We start from the raw sequence: 7,362 nt of genomic DNA, 5'->3' as shown, positions 1-7,362 counted from the left end.
GTAAAACCTTTTAACCAAAATTTGTATGAATAGTAATAAAATAGGAAAAAAGAATACAGAAATAACAAAAAAACGCTTACATAAACAACAATGGGATTTTTTTAGATGATTGGATGGGAGATTACAATCTCAGCACAGACATCAGGTGCGAATTATTTCACCGGTATTTCAATGGAAGATGCTCTGAGGAACTAATGTCATTGATCCCTTCAGTACCGGTGCAAATTCGGGAAACACGCCAAACATTTATACACTGCAGTGGAACGATTTACCAGCCTCTACGTTTCCTCCCTCCTACAAAATGCATCTTTTCAAGACTCATAGGCCATGTTCACTCCTTCCTCTCAAAAAAACCCTCCACACACCAACCCCAAAAATGACGTAGGCCCTGAGAGAAATTATTTTCCCCAGGGCCCTATGTGTGGAGTTAATTAAAAAAAAACCCTTCCAATAATGTGGACCAAGTTCGTTAATCGTGTGATGAAGGAAGTTTCTTCACAACGAAGATTCGCCAGTTTTATTACTATTTTAAAGAGCAGCGTGTGTCTGTGTGTCTCTGATAGAAGAAATAACGTTCAGTCAAAGCTGGAAGTCAAGAGTTGGGTGGGGATAGACGAGCCAGAAACTGGGAGATATACACAAGTATTGAGGTGAGTGTTTTTGATTTTTTTTTTCTAATATTGTTCAGCTGGAAAATTGGCGACATTAATTTTATCATTTTTAGAGTAGTTGAAAGATGTTCAACTAAATTAGAAGACCCGATTGTATGATTACATGTAAAAGAGATCGAAACGACAATCTAGTGTCCTTCAATGGAAACAATCTTCCCAACAAGCCTTCCATTGATATGTAACTCTTGGTGTAATTCTAAGTAACCAGCTCCATCGAAGCCAGAGTTATGTGTTAGCCTTTCAGAAGCTGGGCGTACTGTACAGAGCCCGCAGATACTGCAGATAGTACACAACTGCTGACCCTGCATAAATCGCTAGTGCGCTCCACTGCTGAATTTGGCAGCCACCTCTGGTCTGGAGCCCCAAAATACCTGAAAAAACCCTTGATGCAAAAAAAATATGTATAACGGATACGCAAGTCATTTGTGGTCTGTTTTATTGATAGTGAATATTTTATACCATGGTAAATCTACTTTTTTGTAAATTTACCGTGGTTTACTGGAGATAAAATATTGTTGATTTTTCTCTTATGCGTATCATCAAATAGAGATTTTTTTAAAATCAAAAAGTCATTTTCGCTTCAATGCCAGATTCGCAACTTAAGTCTGGAGGTGACGACATGCTGACGCGAAAATATTCTTAGTCATTAATGTGTTATTTCAGGAAAGTATTATGAATTACGTTAAAACATTCTAATCCCGGATCGGTTTTTTGTGGTAATTTACTGTTACTATGGCGCTTGTTCATTCTTTAAAGGTATTCCCAAACGCGCTCTTAAATATACATTGTCTCTTTACATTGGTGCTTTACAGCCGTAATATGTAATCAGTCATGTAATACACGAAAAATCATTCCAAAACTAAACTTGCGAACTAAATTTATCTCACCTTTCCGCATAGAATAAAGAAAAATACAAGTAATGCCTTGTGTGGGTGTTTCGTGATCCAAAAGTCGGACCATTTTTTGCTTAAATTTAACATGCAGAACCGGTCGGTGGCTGAGTTGACATCGCGGTTGGGTCCCACCCAGGCGTAGTGTGTTCAATTCCTCGGCTGGCTAAGTCCTCCATCACAACACACACAACATTTTCCGCTTACTGTGGTGGTAGAAAGAGATTTTCAAATATTGTCAGTTTATTCGTAACCCAGGAATATTTGTCTTTCTTTTAAAAGTAATAACATAAAAAATGTGTCCATCGTGGATGGTGAAACAGGTGATGTCAGGATTGTCAGGCAAAGTGTAAAAGAGATAGAGCGCGTGCTAAATGGGCTAGATCCTTGAACCAAAGGGTTCTAAGTGCCGATATTGGCTTCCATTCAAATCTATATGGAAGGCATCTCTAGTGTTCTTCTTGATTCTATGCTTTCCTCACACCGGCTATTATAAATTATACTACTAGTGAAGCGATAATTCCGTAAATGGATCTCTTTTGTAGTGTATAAAACGTTATTTTGCGCAAAAACATAAACAAAATAACTCTAGATGACTCTTTCTTTCTAAGGTTCACAATATCAACATAGTTGATGTTAAGGTCAGGGATATGTATCTCTAGATGACTCTTTCTTTCTAAAGTTCACAATATCAACATAGTTGATGTTAAAGTTAAGGATATGGATCTCTAGATGACTCTTTCTTTCTAAGGTTCACAATATCAACATAGTTGATGTTAAAGTCAAGGATATGGATCTCTAGATGACTTTTTCTTTCTAAGGTTCACAATATCAACATAGTTGATGTTAAAGTCAAGGATATGGATCTCTAGATGACTTTTTCTTTCTAAGGTTCACAATATCAACATAGTTGATGTTAAGGTCAGGGATATGGATCTCTAGATGACTCTTTCTTTCTAAGGTTCACAATATCAACATAGTTTTTTTTTTTTTTTTTTTACAGTATTACCGCACAAGAGTCCCAACTGCTCCCGTCTGGAGCCAGTGAGACTATGGCATCCCCAATTGGGGTATGTTGTGAGGCTGAGGGTATTGGGGAGGGGAGGGAGATGGGGAAGAGGAAGGTGGGGAAGTACCTGGCTATTCAGATCTGGTCACCAAACACGGCTAAAGCCATTTCAAGCAACGTTTCAATTCTGAATGGTGGTCTTACACCAGGGCGATACTGAGAGTATCTTCCACTCTGGAACGTGCCGCAAATATACTATATATTATTTTTAATTAATTAATTGTGAAATAACACAAATTAATCAAATAAAATTTATTTGCGCACGCCGGGTTCGAACCCGCGACCTTCGGATCTGTAGTCAAAAGCGTATACCACTAGACCACGCCGGCCGTCAATGAAGTTGATGTTAAAGTTAAGGATATGGATCTCTAGATGACTCTTTCTTTCTAAGGTTCACAATATCAACGTAGTTGATGTTAAAGTCAAGGATATGGATCTCTAGATGACTTTTTCTTTCTAAGGTTCACAATATCAACATAGTTGATGTTAAAGTCAAGGATATGGATCTCTAGATCAGTGTTCCGCAAACTTTTTATGTTCACGGTACACCTAACTAATCAAGAAATTTTAACGGTACACCAAAGAAAAAAAAACAAGGTAAATTTTGGATAGGATTGGCTAGGCTTATTACAAATAACGGCGAACTTTGAGGGCAAACTACGAAAGCTGCATGTCATCATAATTTAAAAATTTGTTTGGCAAAGCAGGGTTTGTCTAGCCGGGTTTGTGTAATTATGATTGATATTTATCACATAACAGTGACAGAATGACCGCGAACTGTCACCGAATCGGTTCGAGAAGTGAATTTTAATTTTACGCAATTGATAATTAAAATGCATCTTTTTCCGCCGCCACCAAGCCAAAAAGTTTCCTTTTATAGTAATTACGGCATATCCAAAGTTTTTTTCTAAAAATTATTCGTAATAAGCGTGGCCACTCCGAACCAAAATTTACCAAAAACAATATTTTATTAATATTTATTATTAAAATCAATATAACATGAAAAGATGTTTGATGCGAAATGTGAGCCTGTTTAACTGAACACAGACGATCAAAATTTGGAACAATCGTTGATAACGCTGCTCGCATCTCTTCGTCGATCGTCCTCAGGCGTTCTCTTTTTTTTGACTTTATCGTTGTGAGAGTTTAAAACCCCAATTCGCATAAATAGGTCGTGGCAAATGGTAATAGAATTGCAATAGCTCGCTTTGACAGCAGTGGATACTCATTTTTTACGTGGAGCCAAAAATGTGCTAACTCTGTTTCAGAAAATTTTAATTTTAGTGTCCGATCAGTTTTAAGCTCCATGAATTCTTCCTGCTCGTTTATTGGTAAATGTCCAAGGGAAATGCTTTCCGAAAATGGATTTCTTACCCAGTCCATAGGTTGCAGGTCACACTTAGGAAAATATGAGTTTTTTCTGCTAATAGCTAAGTGTTTCACTATCAAAGCCTGCACTTTTTTTTCTGAATCGGCAGCCATGACATTTGGAAACATTTCGTTACTACCATTGGTAGCGTGGCTGATCCATAGCACCAACTTAGCGCGAAAGCTTTCAATCTTGTCCGAAGACGTTAAAATGTTACAATTTCTTCCTTATATTTTTTTGTTCAGCTCATTTAATTGAGCGAATATGTCCGCCAGATATGCAAGTTTTGCTACCCATTCTTCTTTTTTAAATAGAGAAGCAAAGTCTGAACCCTGGGTTTCTAGAAATGTCTGGGTCTCATTTTTCAGCTCGTAAATCCGAGAAAGCACTTTTCCGCGAGAAAGCCATCGTACTTCTGTATGAAACAGAAGTGACTGATGATCTGCTCCCATTTCCTGACACAATGCATTAAACAGACGAGAGTTCAGCGGTCGCGACATGATGTAATTGACAATTTTGACGACTTCTTGTAAGACAGACAACAATTCATCAGGCAGAGACTTCGTCGTCAGTGCCTCTCTGTGTAAAAAGCAATGTAAATTTTTAATATTAGGATTTTTTTCAGAAGCCCTGGTTATAAATCCCCTAATTTTTCCTGTCATAGCTGCTGCTCCGTCTGTGCAAATGCTTAAGCAGTTGCGCCGCACAGAAAAGTAAAGACCGATTTACAGAGCACTTTGTGAGAAGTGACGCGGGACTCGCGGCACACTTACAAATGGCCACGGCACACCAGTGTGCCGCGGAGCACACTTTGCGGAACACTGCTCTAGATGACTCTTTCTTTTAAAGGTTTACAATATCAACATAGTTGATGTTAAGATCAGGGATATGGATCTCTTGATGAATCTTTCTTTTAAAGGTTCACAATATCAACATAGTTGATGTTAAGATCAGGGATATGGATCTCTTGATGAATCTTTCTTTTAAAGGTTCACAATATCAACATAGTTGATGTTAAGGTCAGGGATATGAATAGGACGTGTAACGTGTTCCACTATTATCACGCGAATAGCAGTTTTCGGGGACCGGATTCGGTTTCGGTCGTTCATCATTTTGGGAGCGTTGGAGGTCATATTTGACTAATTGTAGGTAAAAAAGTTGGAACCAATTTTCTCGCTTCGTGTCTTATCTAAATGGAATAGTCTGAATACTAGACAAATCAGTTTCAGTTTTGGAAATGGCAATAAAAATAGGTTTTTTAAGTATTATGTTATGTGTAGTTGTTACTTTATTGAATTCTACAAACACTTTCAATTTTCAAAATGAAACTGAACTTCATAGCAAAAGTTGTAGAGTTCAATGAACCAGAGGCACTATCGAAATTAGTTTTCAATGAACTTTAAGTAAATAATTAACTTTAACTTTAACTTTTTTTACTTTAACTTTTTTTTTTTAGCATTACGATAATGTTAATATTTTATTTATTTATTCATTTTCGGGATATCGACAGATCACGTTTTATCAGTTTGTGGTATAAATATAGCCAAATCGATTTTCTCTTTGCGTCTTTACCTCTAATAAGACAACATATAGAAAGTAAAAATAATTTATTTTAAAAGAAAATTTTATGCAACATAAAACTGCACATGACGAAACAGTAAGTTTTTTGAAATTATTAGTTATTTATTTAGTTTATTCTTGTTTTGTTTTAATTTTAAGTAAAATGCGAAAACTTCGGGGGGTTTTAAGTTAGTGTTTATGTAAAAAAGATGAATTGTTTTTGTTGGAAAATAAATATTCTTCTATGGAAAAATATTTTAGTATGGGAAAAAAAAATAATTTCGAAAAAAGTTATTCTCCTTTTTTACTTCTACCATCATGTAGAATCATCTCCCGAAGTTAGCGCACTTTACCGCCGGACACCCTCCATATACCTACTATTTTTAAGAAATTATATTTCACCTTTATTATTAGTAAATTGACTAGCTCCTATTAAATTAGTTAATTAAAAATCTTATGCAACATATTATTAATTTGAGTCTTGGCTTTATAATTTCAAGAAAAAAAAACTATGTTCTTTTCTCAAATTAAGTTTAGGTAAAAGTAGGTAGGTACGTTTCAGCAATCCATTTAAGGGGAAGGGCTGCACGGCCCTTATTTAATTATTTATTTATTAATTAACGCCCTTTTTCGGGGCTTTTACATATGAATATTAATAAATATAGACGATTTATTGTACATAACTGAATTGCTTCATTAATAACATTTTATATTTGTTTAAAGATAAATTGAAGATGTCCACTGAATTGTTATGGTTGTTTCCCTTTATTAGTATTATCGGCAAAGAGGAATACATATGGTAGTTAGTCCTAGAATTTCTGAACTGATATAAATCCTGACTTCTAGTATTACGTTGTGGAATCTGGAAGCTTAAAAATTCTAGCAATACCGGACTATCAACTAAATTATTTAGAATTTTATATAGAAATATCAAGTCAGTGAAAATTCTTCTGTCTGACAATTTGAACATATTCTTATAATTATATGAGTGTTTTAGTTCAACATAATTGCTGGAATACCCATTTTAAAATTTATAAAACGTAAGTATTTGTTTTTGTATTTAATATTAATATAATATATTTTATACTAAATTTGAATTTGGATTTAAGGCACAAATACTCATCCAAACTAAATAATTTAACTATTTATCTATATATATATATATCCATACTAGATATTTGCAATACCTTTTGATAAAAAAATAATTATGCTGTTTGGTTGGGTATTTTGGCCTCAAATCCAAATTTAATTTTTGTGTGAAAAAGGCCGTGCAGCTATTCCCCTTAAGGCGACACAAGACTAATAACGAGGGTTTGCTCTAGACTCACATTTAAATTAATTAAAATGAATTCGAAAATACAATACTTTTTTCTGACCGATACCCAAGGTTTCAAGTTATTTATATTAAAGATTAATAAAAACGGTACTTTACCATTAAAATATTTAACGCAAAACGGTTTGAAAGAATCATAAAAAACGTTTTTCAACTAAAAAATTACCCGTAAGCACCAGATTTTATATTTCTAGACGATTAATTAGTAACTTCTCAGAAACATCCGAGATTTTAGTAATACGTTTATTAGAATTTATTAAAATAAACCCTGCGGAAATATCAATTAGCTGGGCCTGTCAGAGCAAATTCGAACGTATGTCCGCCCAATACACAGGGCCGCGCGCTGAATATTTTTGTAGACGCCTTCTTCACTTACGTCGTTAAGATTCTCACTTAGAGTACCGTGTAGTCTTATTAACCAACCGCGACTCATCTTAAAAAAAGTGTTGCGAGATTATAAAACGTGGCTC

The sequence above is a fragment of the Hesperophylax consimilis genome, chromosome 1, assembly GCF_061612785.1.
Source record: "Hesperophylax consimilis isolate HC1 chromosome 1, BYU_Hcon_1.0, whole genome shotgun sequence".
In the NCBI taxonomy this organism is placed as follows: domain Eukaryota; kingdom Metazoa; phylum Arthropoda; class Insecta; order Trichoptera; family Limnephilidae; genus Hesperophylax; species Hesperophylax consimilis.
This window is presented reverse-complemented; position numbering follows the sequence as displayed.